Source organism: Pteronotus mesoamericanus, unplaced genomic scaffold (assembly GCF_021234165.1).
Source record: "Pteronotus mesoamericanus isolate MK-2021 breed Mesoamerican mustached bat unplaced genomic scaffold, CSHL_Meso_final contig_59, whole genome shotgun sequence".
Taxonomy (NCBI): domain Eukaryota; kingdom Metazoa; phylum Chordata; class Mammalia; order Chiroptera; family Mormoopidae; genus Pteronotus; species Pteronotus mesoamericanus.
The window spans coordinates 5304468-5323490 of record NW_026555206.1 but is presented as its reverse complement, the minus strand read 5'-3'; the positions used below and the strand labels follow the sequence as shown (position 1 = coordinate 5323490).

The following is a 19023-nucleotide window of genomic DNA, read 5'->3' as shown; positions in this document are numbered from 1 at the left end:
ATTTCACTTAGCATAATACTCTCCAGGCCCATCCATGCTGTTGCAAAAGGTAAGATTTCCTTTTTATTTTCTACAGTCCAGTAGTAATCCAAATCTTGGCTATTTTAAATAATGCTGTAATGAACATAGCAGTGTTAGTGTTTCAGGTTTCTTTGGATATATTTTCAGAAGAGGAATCATTGGGTCATGAAGCAGTTCCATTTTTAATTTGTTGAGATAACTCCACAGCGGCTGCACCAATCTGCATCCCCACCAACAGTGCAAATTCTTAATCTGCTCAATTTTCAACATTTTTTTCAAGCCATGCCACCCACAATGATTGGTTTCCCTACCATGTGCACTGCAACCTGCTGGATTCCTGCTCTTCTCATTAGGGGCTGGATGAAAGTGCATCTTTCTGTTTCCTTAAAGTGAAAGTACTGTCACTTTATGATCACTGTAACCAACAACATTCTGCTGCAGCTTTGAAATAGAAGTAGTGCTTTACAGTAACATTAGTAGAGAGGGGCTGACAAGAAAAAAATATGTAAATTGTACAGAGGGCTGGTGCCTTTTATATTCTTCTTTTGAACAGCCCCTCCAGAAAATGCAGCTCAAGTGCATCACTGGTCAATTGTTTTATAACCAATATCATTGTTGGTTTTATATGCAAATATTTTCGTTATAATCAAAGTGTTAATTCTATTTTTGCCCTTCTTCAGTTAAAATTAATGTATTTCAATGCTTTACATGGTTCATGAAAACATAATTTTAAGTCACATGTAACATTCAAGTGGATCAGCTGTAACTTACTCAACCATTCCACTATTATTGAGACAGTGGATTGTTTTCTATCTCTCACTACTATGAAACTACATACATGGTAACCTATTTAAAAATAAGTTTTTTCCTTCCAAATAGTGGGCAACTTATTTAATCCTGTCAAGAACTGAAAACCATGCTCCTAACATTTTTATTCTTTGACATTTTCTGTTTTCATTTCACTGCTCCTTTTATTATACAAGAGAAAATATTTTTTCTTATTCTTCCTAGGGTTAGATATTTATCTTATTTAGATTTTGCCAGTTTAATAAATGAAAAAATGTACCATTCGTTAATGTACATTTCTTTGATTATTGGTAAAAAACTTGTTTTTTTCCATGTCCTTGCTTATAATGTTCATTGGTTCCTATTTCTCTTATGAATTGTCTTGGTGTTTTTGTCCATTTACCTTTGCTAAAAGTCACAGAATTAGTTTTCTGCAAAGTCTACATTGAAGTCTGGATTCTCAGACCTTGGAAAAGTCATCCTACTGTTTTTTTTTCATTGATAAACCTCTGAGAAATTCAGCATTTTAATGACATAATAGACATAACAACTAAAACTGGAAACTAGTGGATATTTAAGAAATTATTTTTGATTATTAATTTAATTTTGAAGTGTCATCCTATAAATTGAAGGATCACTGGTTCCATTCCCAGTTGGGGCAAACACCTGGGCTGCACGTTTGGTCTTCAGGGCATGTGCAGGAGGCAACTGATCTGATGCTTTTCTCTCACATGGATGTTTCTCTCCTGCCTCTTTGTCCCTCACTATCCGTGGGGTGGGGAGGAAACTAAAAATAAAACAAAAAACAAAAAAACAATAAGCATATCCTCCTTGGGTAAAGATTAAAAAAACAAAAAGAAACATTTTGGGGTTTCCAAATCTATGTGCATTGATCTATAGTTTTCTGTTTGCATTATCCTGTTTTTATTTTTAATATGAGAGTTATATTTCCCTTACAAATTAAATCGGTTTGCTTATTTTTTTCTGGGTTTTAGGCCATGGTATGCTGTGTGGAAATTGTCTGGTGATGAATATTTGCAAGAATTAGTTTTTATAGTCAATGAGACCTGAGGCTTCACTTGGGTCATTCTTTAAAAAAAATTATCAGCTGTTACATGTTGTACAGCTATCCAGTTTTTCTATTTCATTTTGTAATAACGTTGGTAATTTGAATCTTTAATGCACTATGGAAATATCCATTATATAACAATGTCCTATTAATCAATAGATGCTGTCTGTTGTATTTTATTATCAATTAAAGATTTATTTTGAAATTGCTGTCCTACCTTCTTTCTACCCTCTCACTTTATTTGCAGATTTTCCCCCTATATTTTACCTTGTTTTATTAGATATCTGTTTTTTAAATCACAGGATATTGTTATCTTTGAATTATTTAAAAATATTTTTATATTTGTTTTTAACTCAGTTCTTTTGAAATTTCCAGTGCATAACATAATGTTATCAAGCTGAGGGAGAGAAGGAGGGAGGAGGCAAGGGAAAGTGGTGGGGGGGAGCCAGAGACAAATGTATTTAAAAATAAAGAAAGAAAGAAAGAAAGAAAGAAAATAAAAAATAAAAATAAAAAAATAAAAAAATAGCCAGGGAGAGGTTAAGAATAGTATAGGAAATGGAGAAGCCAAAGAACTTATTTGTACGATCCATGGACATGAACTAAGTGGGGGAATTCAGGCGAAAGGGGCGGTGCAGGGTGGTGGGGAATAAGGGGGAGGAAAAAAATGGGACAACTGTAATAGCATAATCAATAAAATATATATTCAAAAAATATTTTATCATTATCATTATTATTGAAAACTCATCTTTTTATGCACTTTTGCTAGAAGATATAACTCTAGAAAATCAGTAAGCCATGTAGTGAAAGAAAAATATCGTATGATCTCACCTATAGTTAGAATCTAATCAACAAAACAAACAAGGGAGCGAAATAGAAGCAGAGACATTGAAATAAAGAAAAACTAACAGTGACCAGAGGGCCAGTGAGGGGGATAACAGGGGGAAAAGCGGAAAAGGTCAAGTCAAGGAACCTGTATAAAGGACCTATGAAAAAAGACAATGATGGGGGGTGGTGATTGAATGTGGAAAGTGGGGGTGGGTAGGGCAGGAGAGAATGATGGTGGGAAAATGGAGACAACTGTAATTAACCAACAATAAAAATATTCATTTATTTAAACCATATTTATTTTTAACCAAGTCTTGCTAGGCCATTACTAAGCATTCATAATACAATAATGACTATGATATTAGTCTTACTACTTGCAGCTTACATGGGTAAAGAAGAAATAATAGAAGTACATATGAGCAGCACCGCAAAATATTATGTAAATATTAAACATTGTTTTTAATTTGATTTTTTGTCCATGTCACCTCTAAGGCATTATCCCAAATACTTTACTCTGTGCCTCCCACCATCCCTGCCTTATTCTCCATTTGATAGGGTACTGGTGGGATATATCTGAACAGTTGTTCTGTATCATTATCTATCTACCTGTCTATCTATCATCTATCTATCATCTATCATCTATCTAACATCAATCTATCATCTATCTATCATCTATCATCTGTCATCATCATCTATCTATCTATAGCATCATTTATCCATCCTTACTTCTATCCTTTATCTATCTAATCTATCTACACAGCTGCAGCCTCAGAAATGGACTTTCATGCGTAGGCTGTCCACTATGAGCTCTAAACCAGTTTGGAATTGCAACAGTCCAGTTTGACCCTTATGGTACATTGTTTATTACAGTACAATGATTTCTAAAGTGCCTTCCACAGTTGATTGGTATTACATGAAAAAATAAATTGTGAATCTTTAAGTCAAATAATTATTAGATTTTAGGGGGCTTTAATGTGCTTTGAAATTTCTAAGAAAATAATAAATTATACAGAACTTTTAATATCAATTCTATCATGAGATTCTTTGATCTGGGATCTTCTTGAGATAACGATATTCCTTGGAATAGATTTTGAGAAGATCTTTTTTGTACTACCATGAATTAGTGGGTTTGGGATTCTGCCTGCCTTAGAAAAGGAGACAGAGGAAGGCCACTGAATTCATCTACATGTGTTGGGAAATGTTAATTGCAAGATAAATCACAAATAAAACAAAAGGTATATACAAACAATAAAGCATACAATACGGTATATATTTATAAAAATTATTTTAATAAGGCATGGCATGTGTGTGATGTATTACACAGAAAATGACTGTTAGACAATTAGGGAGAAAAAAATGTATTCTGTTTTGTGGGACAGTCAGTACAATGGCATGAAAGATGTACAAAATGATTGTAAGGCTGACTTTTTATTTTTGAATTGGTGAGACTTATGATTCATATTTACAGAAACCAAACTATATCCAGCTGGTTAAAAGGTATAACAAATTGGACCTGCTTCGACTTGTTTGACACAAAACGGTGACTCACTGAGTGGAAAATTTCTATACAGTTAAGAGATAGCAACCACTAAAGTTGACTGAAGGTTAGTAATAATTCAAAATGGGACAATGGAATAGGCGATCAACCCAGGAGTTTTTATTGCAAAGGTGAAATATTATTAGACTCCCATCACTTTGTTTCCTTAATTTTTTTAAAAATAATTTCATACTTACAGAAGAGCTGCAAAGATAGTTTCTGTATAACCTGTACACTTCTCCTTATATTATCATCTTCATTACCATGGTTCAATTGTCCAGACAGATATTAATACAAGAATCATACTAACAACTAAACTACAGACTTTAATCAGATTTCCTCAGTTTTTCCACTAATGTATTTTTAATTCTAGTATCCAATGTTGCATTGTAGATTGCATTTAACTGTCTGTGATAATTCCTCAATTATTCCTTTGGCGACTTTGACATTTCTGAAATGTACTGGTCAGGTATTTTTAACATGTTCCATTATTTATATTTGTATGATGTTTTGTCATTATTAGGCAGAGGTTGTACATTTTGGAGAAGAACATCAGAGAGATGATAGTACTTTTATAATGCATTATTATCAGGAGCACGTGACATCAATAGGACAGGTGATGTTAACTTGACCATTTAATTAAATCCCTTTCTGCTAGGTTTATCTACTATAACAATTTTTTTTTCATTTTTTATTGCTGTTCAATTACAGTTGTTCTCATTTTCTCCATTACTCTCCCCTCCTCTACCCCCCCAACTCCCACATTCAATCCTCAACTCCCAATGTCTTTGTCCATGGGTCTATGGGAATACATGTTCCTTGGCTTGACCCTTTCCCATCTTTCCTCCGTTACCCCTGTCACCGCAGTCCTCTGGTTGCTGTCAGTTTGTTCTTTATTTCCATGCCTCTGGTTCTATTATGCTCTTTTGACTGTTTTTTTTTTCATTAGAGTCCACTTATAGGTGAGATCATATGGTATTTGTCTTTCACCTCATGGCTTGTTTCACTTAGCATAATACTCACCAGTTCCATCCATGCTGTCACAGATGGTAGGAGTTCCTTCTTTCTTTCTGCTGCTTAGTATTACAATGTGTTAAGTGTTCCACAGTTTATTTATTTATTTTTTATTTTAAATTTTATTTTAATTTATTTTTTCAAATACTTTTGATGCACTCATTTACTGATGGCATTTAGGCTATTTACAGCACATGGCTATTGTAAAAAATGCTGCAATGGACATTGGGGTGCATAGATACTTTAAAATTGGAGTTTCAGGATTCTTAGGATATAATCCCAGCAGCAGAATCGTTAGGTCAAAAGGCAGTTCCAGTTTCAGCTTTTTGAGGAAATTCAAAACTGTTTTCCACAGTGGCTGCACCAGTCCGCATTCTCACCAACAGTGTACTAGGGTTCCCTTTTTTCCACAGCCTTGCCAACACTTGTTGATTTGTTTATGATGCCTGTTCTGACTGATATGAAGTGGTATCTATTTGTGGTTTTAATTTGCATCTCTCTGATGGTTAGTGATACTGAACATATCTTCATATGCTTCTGGGCCCTCTGTATGTACTCCTTGGAGAAATGTGTGTTCAAGTCCCTTGCTCATTCTTTAATTGGATGTTTGTCTTCCTGAAGTGGAGTCATGTGAGTTCTTTACATATTTTGGAGATCAAACTCTTGACTGAGGTATCATTGGCTTATATATATTCCCATATGATTGGTTCCCTTTTCATTCTGCTGATGTTTTCTTTAGCCATGCAGAAGGTTTTTAATTTGATGAAGTCCCATTTGTTTATTCTTTCCTTTCTGTCCCTTGTTTTAATGGACCTATCAGTGAAAATACTGCTGTGTGGAATGTCAAAAATTTTCTTTCCTATGTTCTCTTATGGACTTTTATAGTGTCACAACATGTACTTAAACGTTTTCTCCATCTTGAGTTTATTTTTGTGTATGGTGTAATTTGGTGGCCCAGTTTCATTTTTTTTTTTTTTTTGCATGTAGCTGTCCAAATCTCCTAACATCACGTGTTGAGGCTATTTTTACTCCATTGTATGTTTCTTCTACCTTTGTCAAATGTTAATTGATCACAGAGACATGGCTTTATTTATGGGCTCTCTATTATGTTCCATTGACTTATGTGTCTGTTCTTATGTCAGTACCAGACCGTTTTGATTACAGTCACCTGGTTACATAGTTTGATATCAAGTGTTGCGATTCCTCCTGCTGTATTCCTCTTTTTCAAATTGCTGAGGCTATTTGGGGCAATTTATAGTTCCATGTAAATTTTTGAAATATTTGTTCTAGATCTGTGAAGTATGTCATTGGTATTTTAATAGTGATTACATTTAACCTATAAATTACTTTGGGTAATATGGACATTTTGATGATGTTAACTCTTCCAATCCATGAACATGGTATATGCTTCCATTTATTTGTATCTTTCTTAATTCTTTCTTCAGTATTGTGTTGTTTTCTGAGTTCAGGTTATTTACTTCCTTGGTTAGGTTTATTCCCAGATATTTTAGTTTTCTTGTTCCTATAGCAAATGGGATTTTTTTCCCCAATTTCTGTTTCTGATATTTCTATGTTGGTGTAAAAAATGTCTTTGATTTCTGAATATTGATTTTGTATCCCCCTGTTATGCCAAATTCATTTATTAGGTCGAGTAGTTTTGTTGTGGAGTCCATAGGATTTTCTATATACACTATCATGTCATCTGCAAACAATGACAGTTTTACTTCTTCATTTCAGATTGCGAAGACTTTAATTCTTTTTCTTGTCTCATTGCTGTGGCTAGAATTTCAATACTATGTTGAATAGAAGTGGTGAAAGCGGACATCCTTGTCTTGTTCCCAATCTTAGTGAGAAAGCTTCTCGTTTTTTCCTGTTGAGTAAAAAGTTGACTGTAGGTTTCTTATATATGGCCTTGATTATGTTGAGATATGCTCCCTCTACATTCACTTTGTTGAGTGTTTTTATTATAAATGGGTGCTGTACTTTATAAAAGATGCTTTTTCAATATCTATTGATATGATCATGTAATATTCATCCTTCATTTTGTTTATGTGGTGTATTACGTTTATTGATTTGTGAATATTGTATCATCCATGCATCCCTAGGATGAATCCAACTTAATCATGTGGTATAATCTTCTGAATGTATTGCTTGTTGTGGTGTGCCAATATTTTCTTGAGGATTTTAGTATTATGTAATCAGCAACATTGGCTTGTAGTTTTCTTTCTTTGTTGTGTTTTTATCTGGTTTTGGAATTAGCATAATACTGGCCTCATAAAAATAGTCTGGGTGTCTTCCATCCTCTTGGATTTTTTGGAATAGTTTGTAAAGGATAAGGATTAGCTCTTCCTTAAATGTTTTGTAAAATTCTCCCATGAAGCCATCCTGTCCAGCTCTTTTGTGCACCAGGACTTTTAAATTACTGCTTCAATTTCAGCTATTACTGGTCTGTTCAGGTTTTCTGCTTCTTCTTGATTCAATTTTGGAAGACTATGTTTCCTGAAATTTTTCCATTTCACCCAGTTTTCAAATTTCTTGGCATATAGTTGTTCATAGTAATTTCTTAAGTCCTTTGTTTTTCTGTAGTATCAGTTGTAATTTCACCTCTTTCATTTTTTATTTTATTTATTTGGGGCCTCTCTCTTAATTTTTCAATGAGTCTGGCTAAAGGCTTGTTGATTTTAAAAAACCAGCTCCTGGATCATTGATCTTTTTAATTGTTCTTTTACTCTATGTCATTTAATTATGCTCTGATCTTGGTTATTCCCTTCCTTCTACTCACTCTGCGCTTTGTGGTTGTTGTTCTTCCAGTTCCTGTAGATGTAGGGGTAAGTTGTTTATTTGAAATATTTTTATCCTTTTTGAGGTACACCTGCATTGCTATGAACCCCCCTCTCAGGACTGCCTTTGCTCTGTCCCATAGGTTTTGGCCTGTTGTGTGTTCATTTTCATTTGTTTTCAGAAACTTTTTGATTTCTTCTTTGATCTTATTCTTAACTCAATCATTGTTTAATAGCATGCTATTCATTCTCTGAGTTTGAATGTTTTTGCATTTTTTCCTTGAGTTTTTCTACTTTCAAGCCCTTGTGGTCTGAGAAAATGCTTGATATGATTTTAATTTTCTTGAATTTGTTGAGGCTTGTTTTGTGTCCTGTCATATAGTTTACCTTTGAAAATGTTCCATGTGCATTTGAGAATAATGTGTATTTTGCTTCTTTGAGATGAAAGAGCATTTGATCTATAGTGTCATTTAGTGCCACAATATCCTTGTGGATACTTTGTTGGGAAGACCTGTCCATTGTTGACAGTGGTGTGTTATGATTCTCTACTATGAGTGTGTTGCTGTCAGTATCTTTCTTGAAGTCCTCCAAGATTTTTGTTATACATTTTGGTGCTCCTATAATGAATGCATATATGTTTACAATGTTTATGTCTTCTTGATGGATTCCTCCCTTGATTATTATGAAGTGTCCTTCTGTGTCTCTTTTTATGGCTTTTGTTTCAAAATCTGTTTCCATCTGATATAAGTATTGCTACCCAAGCATTTTTTTTCCTGTCATTTGCTTGGAATATTTTTTTTCCAACCCTTCACTTTCAACCTGTGAATGTTTTTTGTTCTGAGTTGGGTCTCTTGTAGGCACCATATGTGTGGGTCATGATTTCTTATCCATTCAGTTACCCTAAATAGTAGCTGATTGGAGCATTTAATCCATTTACTTTTAAGGTTATTTTTGATAGGTACTTATTCATTGCCATTTTCCCCATTTGTACTTGTGTTCTCTCTCTCACTCTTTTTCTTCATCTTCTTAAAGCACTCTCTTTAGCATCTCTTGCAGTGCTAGTTTGGTGGAGGTGTATTCTTTTAGTCTTCTTTTTTTCCTAAGAAACTCCTTATTCTGCCTTTCATTGGAAATGAGAGCCTTGCTGGGTAGAATAGTCTTGGTTTCAGGCCTTTGCTTTTCATTGCTTGGAATATTTCCTGCCATTTCCTCCTGGCTTGTAGTGTTTTCTCTTAAGAAGTGAGCTGCTAGCTTTTTCAGAGCTTCCTTGTATGTTACTTCCTGGTTTTCCCTTGCTGCCTTTAAGATTCTCTTTGTCTTTAAATAAATTAATTAATTAAAATAAAAAAATACCTCTAAAAAAAAAGATTATCTTTGTCTTTAAATTTTGCCGTTTTAACTATGACGTGTCTTGGAGTGGGACTCTTTGGGTTCTCCTTGATTTGGACCTTTTGTGCTTCCTGGACTTGTGTGACATTCTCTCTCATACATTAGGGAAGTTTACCACCATTAATTTTTCAAACAGGTTTTCTATCCTTTGTTCCTCTTCTTTTTCTGGTATCTCTATTATATTGATATTGTTATGTTTCATGTTGTCCTGCAGTTTTCTTGACTCCTCTTTGTTCTTTTGAGTCTTTTTTCCTTACCTTGCTTTTTCTGGGTATTAGTTTCTACTTTGTCCTCCAGCTCGCTGATTCCTCTTTCTTTTTTTTTTTTTTTGAGGTGGTAATCTTTTTTTAAAATTTATTTATTTATTTTTTCAAATACATTTGTCTCCGTCATCCCCACACCACTTTCCCCTGCCCCCTCCCCCCTCCCTCCCTCAATCCTTCCCCACTTTGACTTTGTCCATGAGTCCTTGCTATATGTTCCTTGACTTGCCCCTTCCCTTCCTTTTTCCCTGCCCACCTCTCCCTCCTTCCTTCTTGTCTCTGTTAGTTTCATTTTTCTTTCAGTGTTACCGGTCTTATTTTGCTTGCATCTTTGTTCTGTTGGTTAGGTTCCGCTTATAGGTGAGATCATATGGTATTTGTCTTTTGCCCCTGGTTTATTTCATTTAGTATAAAGCCCTCTATTTCCATCCATGCTGTCACATAGTGTAGTAGTTCTTTTTTTCTTTCTGCTGCATAGTATTCCATTGTGTAAATGTACCGTCATTTTTGATCCAATCGTCTACTGATGAGCAGTTACACTTGGCTATTGTAAATTGTGGTGCTACGGACATCTTCTGCTTCATCTAGCCTGTTTTCAATTCCTTCCACTGTGGTCTTCAATTCGGAAATTTTATTCTTCTTTTCCTAATTCTTGTTGATAGTTTTCTGTCTTTTTTTCATGCTGGTGTGACTCACAGTAAGTTCCTTCTAGTTTCCCTGTAGTTTTTGGTCATTCTCATTGAGCTCATTAAGCTTCCTTATAACCATTGTTTTAAACTCAATATATGAGAGTTTACTCTATTTCATTTAGCATTCTTTCTGAAGGTTCCACCTTTCTTTTTGATTGGAGCTTTTTTTCTTTGTTTTCTCATTTTTTTGGAGACTACTGTTTGCTTCTGCTTCTTAAATGGATCTGTTTTGACTCCCTGTCTTTGTTGTGTGAACTTCTGTGGTAGGAGACCTGTGACGTCAATGGTGCAGTCTCCTTTGTCTCCTGAACTTCATGATCTTGGGATACCTTGTATTCCATTTATGTTGGCTTTCTGGATGCAATTGAGTTTTGATTGTTTTAGGGTCAGTCTTTGGTGGGTCCTTCCCTCAAGCTGTTTGACTGAGGGTCACTCCATCCATCATGTCTTGTATGCTGTTGTGCAGGTGCTGCCAGAATAAAACCATGAAGCTTCATTACAAACTCACATCCACAAAAATAACTACCCCCCTGAAATCCCACTATAAATAGCAAATGAATCAATATTAATAAGGATGTAAAGAGGTTAAGACTAATATTAGAAATGTGAGCAAATGTGAGATGAACTACTGAAGGAAAAATAATTTTGAGAGGGTAGAGGGAGGACTACTAACAAGAGTAGGAAATTGGAGCAATGTGAAGAGAGAAAGTAAAATTTATATCATAAATAAAAAAGGGAATGAAGAAGACAGAATGGAGTAAGAGAAGGTAAGCATATAGCATGAGGTTTAAATAGAAATTAGGAGAAAAAAATAAAATAGTGAGAGATAGTAAGAGAAAGGAAAAAATGTATATAAATAATTTTTAAAAATAGGAACAGAATTGGAGAGAAATACCCACCACAGCACTATGAAGAACAAGTAAGCTAAGATTAATATAGGTAGAATGGAAATAAGAGGGGGAAAAAGAAAGAAAAAATCTTAAGACATGTCTAGAGAAAAGGGAAGTCATTTTTGGGATGATGGAGTGTGGTTACTAAAAATGAAGAATGCAAATCAGGCTAAGACAGGGAAATATTAAAATTTGAGATAAAAAAGAAAAAAAGGATAAAAAAGGCTGGATGAAAGAGAAAAAAACAGGCTAAGACAGGACAAAAATAAAAATAGAGATGATAAAAAGAGTAGCAGAGGGGAACAGTAAAATTTGAGATTTTAAATATAAAATTAGTGAAGATCTAGAGATCAAATTGAAAAAATGAAAGTGCAACTACTCAATCCACAACCAACAAACAAAGGTTGCTAAAGGTAGAGAGAGAACACAGGTATTTTAAGAGCAGGGAAAAGAGTGTGAGATGACCATTGACCATAAAATTGGTTTTTGAGAGGCTGGACAGGGGAGATATAGTAAGAGTGTGGAATGGAAACAAGCTGTAGCAAGAGAGAAAACAAAATTTAAAATAAAAATAATAAGCAGGAAGAAGAAGGTAAAATGGGGTAAGAGAAGGGAGGGGCAAAATATGTGAATTGAAATAAACTATAGTATACAATCTAGTGACTTAATATGCACAAACTTGAAGGGGCAAGAAATGAGTGTTAAAAAGCTATGGAGGAAAGAAAATATTGCAAATCATGGAGAAGACTATGGTGGATTTTTGTCTTGGTAGTGTCTATTATTTACCACTGTTTTTTTTTCTTTCTGGATCCACCTCTGGTGATGTCAGATGGTGACCCTGTCTAACATTTGGCAGCCTGTTAGAAACTACCAAGGATCTACTTTCTGTGGCTGATTCCTTCAGTTGTTAACCTAGTCACTCTGCACTCAGCAGTCAAGGTTAAGCAGCACAGAGAGGGGCAAAGCCCCTCTTGGGAGCAGGGCTATTGCTTCCCCCAAGCTGAGGCCACTTATAAGGGAGTGGTCTGTCTGAACAAGATGGCTGCTGCAGTATGGGGGATGACTCAGCACCAGGATCCCAGCAGCTGCTCTCAATTCTCTCCCCAAAGCCTCTGTCTCCAGTCTCTCCTCAAGCATCTCAAGTCCACTCTGCCCCTCTTTTGCTGGATCCCAGGGTAAATGACTGTAAATGAAAATTTGTATATTGGCCCTTTAAACATCTCTTTGCATCTCCAGCTGTCCATGTCTGGCAGAGAGAAACCCTGCTGTTTTTTGGTACTGGATATTATCTGTGTACTTTTGGGCCCTGGTGCTCTAGGCTGGGAATCCCAGCTTAGGGTTTAGACCCCACACTTCTCAGGGAGATCCAACTGTCCACTTAAATATTCCTCCAGTGCTTCAGCTGCTGCTTGTGGTGCCCTGCCAGCCTTCTATGTCTCCACCTCACTCCCTACCAGTCACATTGTGCTGAAGCTGATTCTTCTGTCTGTCCATGGTTATAAGGCTTCTTTCTTGCTATTGTTCAGTTTGTTACAGATGATTTCTCCACAGTTTAGTTGTAATTTCATATTGGTCCTGTGAAGAAGTTAGCATAACTTCCACTCACTCTTCCACCATCTTGGATCTCTCAGCAATGTTATTATTTTTCCCTTTTCTTACTCTATTTGTTAGCTGTGACTCACTAAGTCTGACCCAGGCCTAAGGGGTGAGGAATTAAACTTCACCACCTGGAAGCAGTATTGAAAAATTTGTGACATGTGTAAAATTCTCCATAGTAGTTAATAAATATTTCAGGAAAGACACTTTGAAGATACACAAATGCCCTATTTCTCTTTAATATTTCTTCCACTAAATTTATCATTTATCAGTGGATTTTCTTGCTCCAATTATTACTGTGGCATTCTAGTGGTGACTTTCCATTTCATCCATTCTTCTATTTTTATTAATTGAAATTTTTCTGTAAGGACAAGTAACCCTTTTTACCTCATTTATTTATTCAGTTATATGTTTATATTAGTATGGGCTTATGGATGTTTATTTTATTCTTTGGGCTATAACCCAATACTATCATTTTTCATTTTGTTGCTCAAATGGCTCCAAGTTTGGACACTGGGAGCTCTTTCAGATTGTTTCCTATGACTTTTGGAATGACCTCACACTTTTACGTTTCTTCTTAAAAACATTTTCTTAATTCTGGCACCTAAAGGTGCTCCAGATTTATTTTTATAATCCCATTCAAGTCCTGAAATCATCCATTTCTTTAAGGAGCCCAAAATGATAAAGATCAACTTATTCTATTTATTTCTTATATATGAATATGATTTATTATATCTACTTATTATATATCATACATTTATATAACATATATTGTTAGAGAAAGATGTAGCAAACAAGCAATGAGCTAATGATGGATTGAATGCATGATGTTGGATTGCAGAGACTATATCATACAATATTTTTTATGTATATATAAATACATATCAATGTATTTGCCTGGCTTTTACTGTCTAAATACATATTATTTTTATCTAAACAGTGTATATGTTGTTTTAGAATGACTGACCTGTACTCTTATGAGAAATAAATTTACCAGTTAGAATAGAATATTTTTGTACAGTTCTTTTTGTGTTTAGCTTCATGATATATCTGCTTCAAATTATTGTTTCCTAAAGGTAATTAGGTCATATCCCTTTTTCCCCACACTATTTAGTATGATTATGTTATCCACTTATAATACAGTTAGATTCATTTGTCAAAGTGTAGATTACAATTTGGGTTTTTGGAACCTACTGATTTTCTGCCTCCTTGTACTATCAACTGAGAGAAAAGTATTGAAAACCTCCAAATCGTGGATTTGTCTCTCTCTCATTTCAGTTCTACTCATTTTTCCTCACCTATTTTTTTCTTTTCAAGCATTTCTTTCTTTCTTTCTTCCTTTATTTTTTAAATACATTTGTCTCTGCCTACCCCCACCACTTTTCCTTGCCTCCTCCTTCATTCCCTCCTTCAGCTCTTCCCCTTTGGTTTTGTCCATGAGTGCTTGCTATATGTTCCTTGACTTTCCCCTTCCCTTCCCTTTTCCTGCCCACCCCTCCCTCTTGTCTCTGTTGATCCTCACCTATTTTTAAGCTCTGTTGTTAGATGCATATACTTTTAGAATTAGTATATCTTTTCAAAGAATTCAACTGTTTTATCATTAATTATTGTCCATTTTTGTCCCTAAACATATTCCTTGATTTGAAGTCTACTTTGTGTGAAGTTAATGTAGCTTTTCCACCTTTCTTTTGGTTAGTATCTGCATGGTATATTTTTTTAATTCTTTAACTTTTTAAAAAGATTTTATTTACTTATTTTTAGAGAGATGGGAAGAGAAGGAGAGAAGAGAAACATCAATGTGTGGTTGTCTATCATGCACCTCCTACTGGGGACCTGGCCTGCAACCCAGGCATGTGCCTTGCCTGGGAATTGAACAGGTGACCTTTTGGCTCACTGGCCAGCACTCAGTCCACTAAGCCACACTAGCAAGGGCTCATTCTTTGGTTTTTAACTTATATATTTTGAAATTCAATGAGCCATCTTGTAGATAGCAATGATCAGGTCCTGCTTGTGTTCAGTTTGAGAATCTCAAACTTTTAAATCAGGTGTTTATACCACTCACCTTCAGTGTAATTATAGATAGGGTGTAATTAATATCTACCACCATATTTGCTGTTTTTTATTTGTTCTATCTGTTTTTTCCTCCCTTTTTTTCCTTCCTTTTTTTTTCTGACTACTGCTGGGTAATTTGAGAATTTTATTCTACCCATTGACTTATTATTTATACCATTTAAAATATTTTAGGGGTGCACCAAGTATTTACAATGTTAATTAAAAACTCATTTTTAATTAATATGAGTCGTTTCAAGTAACACTACACTACTTCACATCAACTATAAGGTTTGTATGTATGAGTATATTCCCAACCCCCATCCTTTGTGATATTATCATATGTTTTACATTTACACTTGCTATAAACATACTACATTTATATTAAATTTACTTTAGGATGTCCATTATCTTCTACAACAGTTAATTTAAGAAAATAATATGAATTTAATTTTATAACTATATATTCCATTTCCAATGACATACATTTCTTTTTCTAGTTCTAACTTTCCAAACAATATTATATTTCCTTTGCTTTAAGAACTTCTGTTAAGGGCATTGGCCAGCCACATTCAGCAGAGACGGGAGCAAGATGGCGATTCCGGGCAGGCAGTATGGGCTTATTTTGCCAAAGAAAACACAGCACTTGCATCCTGTTTTGCAAAAACCATCAGTGTTTGGGAATGATTCTGATGATGATGAGACCTCCATTGAGCGAAAGCCTTCAGAGAGAAGCTGCTAAAAAGCAAGCAATGAAACAGACCAAACTGAAAATGTAGAAGGCTCTTGCAGAAGATTCCACTGTAGATGAATATGACAGTATTTATGATGAAATGCAGAAAAAAAAGGAAGAAAATAATCCCAAATTGCTTTTGGGAAAAGACCAAAAGCCCAAGTATATTCACAACTTACTAAAAAACAATTGAGATCAGAAAAAAGGAACAGAAAAAAGAATGGAAAAGAAAATACAGAGAGAATGAGAAATGGAAAAGGGAGAGTTTGATGATAAAGAGGCATTTGTGACATCTGCTTATAAGAAAAAACTGCAAGAGAGAGCTGAAGAGGAGGAAAGAGAAAAGAGGGCTGATGCACTTGAAGCACGTTTGGATGTAACCAAGCAGAAATCTCAGTGAATTTTATAGGCATCTGTTAAAGCAAGCAGTTGGTGAAGAGAAAGTACCTACATGCAGCTTTCATGAAGCTAGGTCTGGGATAAAGGAAGAGAAATCAAGGGGTTATTCTGATGAAGTAACAGAGAACAGAATACAACATGAGAAATGCATTCTCCAAACTGTTGTGAAAGTAGAGGAAAACCCAGATGCAGACAGTGACTTTGATGCTAATGACAGAATGATGAAACGAGAGGAAACAAAGTGAACTGCAGAAGGGAAAAGAGCACAGAGACCTCTGAGAATGACTCTAGGCATCACAACCACTCAAGGTCATCTAGTGAAGAAAGAGGACATGATACCAAAAGCCACGCAAAAGGTTTCAAGTCAAGGGGACATGAGAAAAGGGAAGATAAGTACCAGGAGAACTGTTACACTGATCGTGATTACCGAAAAGAAAAGAAAGATTCCCATAGACACAGAGAGGCCAGTCATAGAGATTCTCATTGAAAGAGGCATGAACAAGAAGATAAACTGAGGGAAAGAGACCAAAGAGAAAGAAATGACAGAGAATAGAAAAGGGAGAAAGACAGAGAGAAATATCCCACAAGAGAACATGAAAGAGATAGGCAATGAAATGATCATGACCGACACAGTGAGAAAGGAGGAGAGAATGAAAAGTAAAGAAAAGGAAGAACATATGAAAACAAGGAAAGAAAGATATGAAAACAGAGATAGAGAAAAACGAGAAGTAAATGTTCAATCTTCAGAAAGAGAGACAGAAAGGAAAGCAGCCCAAAACCTAGGGCAAAGAATAAGTTTCTTGACCAAGAAAGATCCAGTAAAATGAGAAACATGGAAAAGGACAAAGAAAGAAACCCAGAGAAGCTCTCTAGTTCTGAAACATCACTGGGAGCAAAACACAGAATCACAGAGGAATGCCAAGAGACTGGCAAAGAACAAGAGAGATCACATGAGACACTGAGGAAGTTTGCAAAATGGAGCAATGAAGAAACTGTAATGTCAGCTAGAGACAGGTACTTAGCCGGGCACATGGCATGAGTTAATGCAAAGACATACATTGAGAAAGATGATTGACTTCCTGGAACATGCTGTGTGAACACATAAAGGAATGTGTTAGAAATGGCAAACTATATTTTCAAGATTCATTTTTGGTTTAGGATTAAATCAAAAGTCACTCCTTTTATCTCGAATGTTTGAACTGATATATAATATTTACTTATCAATATCAAATTCTTGGTTATATTCAAGCAACCTAAAGAGTGCTAAATCTTGGGATTTTATGAGGAAAATTAGCTCCATTATAACCATTAAAAATAATTTAAACAACTTTCCTAATGTTGGTTTTGTTGCAGGAGCTATTTGTTTTATAAATACTGTGTTTCAGATAAAATTAAGTGAATTTGAACATAGAGAATACTGTTATGCTTTATGTTTTGAAATTTGTATTAAAGTATAAAATATAGATAGATACACACCTTGTCTAACTTTGTAGCTCAGGCATACATGGCTTCAATGAAAATAAAAATAGTGTTATGGTCGTACTTTCAGTTAATGTTCTTTTAAAACTGTCACTTATGCCATAATTCCTTTTTTCCATTAAAAAATCACTTTAATTCTGAAAAAAAAGAACTTCTGTTAATATTTCTTGATGAACAAGTCTTTTAGCAATGTATTATCTTGGTTGGTTTGTGAGAATATGTTTTTCTTCCCTTTTTTTTGTTAAAATTTATTTATTTTTCTTTTAAAAAAAATTTTCACATACATTTTTCTCCATTTACCTGCCACCACTTACCCATCCTCCCTCACATCCCACCTTCAATCCTTCCCCACTTAGTCTTCTTCTATGTGACCTTTATACCTGTTCCTTGATCTGACTCTTCCCCTTCCCCTCTCAGCTATCCCGTTCCCTCCCTCACTCCCATCTCCATTGGTTTCTTCTTTCTTTCAGTGTTGCTGGTGTTATTTTCCTTTACTGCTTGCTTTGCTGATTAAGTTTGACTTATAGGTGAGATCATATGGTATTTGTCTTTCACCCCTTGGCTTATTTCACTTAGCATAATGCTCTCTAGTTCCATCCATGCTGTTGTGAAGGGTAGTAGTTCTTTTTTTCTTTCTGCTGCATAGTATTCCATGGTGTAAATGTACCATAGTTTTTGGATCCTCTCATCCACTGATGGGCATTTAGGTTACTCCCAGCACTCAGCTATTGTAAATTGTGCTGCTCTGAACATTGGGGTGCATAGGTTCTTTTGAATTGGTGTTTTAGGATTCTTAGGGTATAATCCCAGCAGTGGAGTTTCTGGGTCAAAAGGCAGTTCAATTTTTAGCTTTCTAAGGGAATTCCAAACTATTTTCCACAGTGGCTGCACCAGTCTGCATTCCTAAAGCAAGGGACATAAGGGAAAGAATAAACAAATGGGACCTCATCAACATAAGAAGCTTCTGCATGGCTAAAGAAAACATCAGCAAAATGAAAATGGAGCCAACCATATGGGAAAATATATTTGCCAATAATACATCAGATAGAGGTTTGATCTCCAAAATATATAAAGAACTCACATGATTTATGATAGGAACATTAAACAAAGAGAGCAGAGGAAGCATACCACAATGTAATAAAGGCCTTATATGAGAAAACTGTAGCCAGCCTCATACTCAATGGGAAAAAACTAAAAGTTTTCCCACTAAGATCAGGAAGAAGAAAAAGGGTGTCTACTTTCCCCACTTCTATTCAACATAGTATTAGAATTTCTAGCCACAGTGATCAAATAAGAAAAAAAATAAAATGCACCCAAAATGGAAAGAAAGAAGTCAAATCGTCATTGCTTACAGATGACATGACAGTGTACATAGAAAACCCTGTAGACTCCACTAAAAAACTACTTGACCTAATAAATGAATTTGGCAAAGTATCAGGATATGAAGTCAACATTCAGGAATCAAATGAATTTGTACACAAACAATGAAATATCAGAATCA

General features: G+C 35.1%; 1 pseudogene; it reads left to right on the top strand.

Moving 5' to 3' along the window:
- The first annotated feature begins 15461 nt into the window (after nucleotides 1-15461).
- LOC129076330 (nuclear speckle splicing regulatory protein 1-like) lies at nucleotides 15462-17118 on the top strand (annotated as a pseudogene).
- Nucleotides 17119-19023: the final 1905 nt, after the last annotated feature.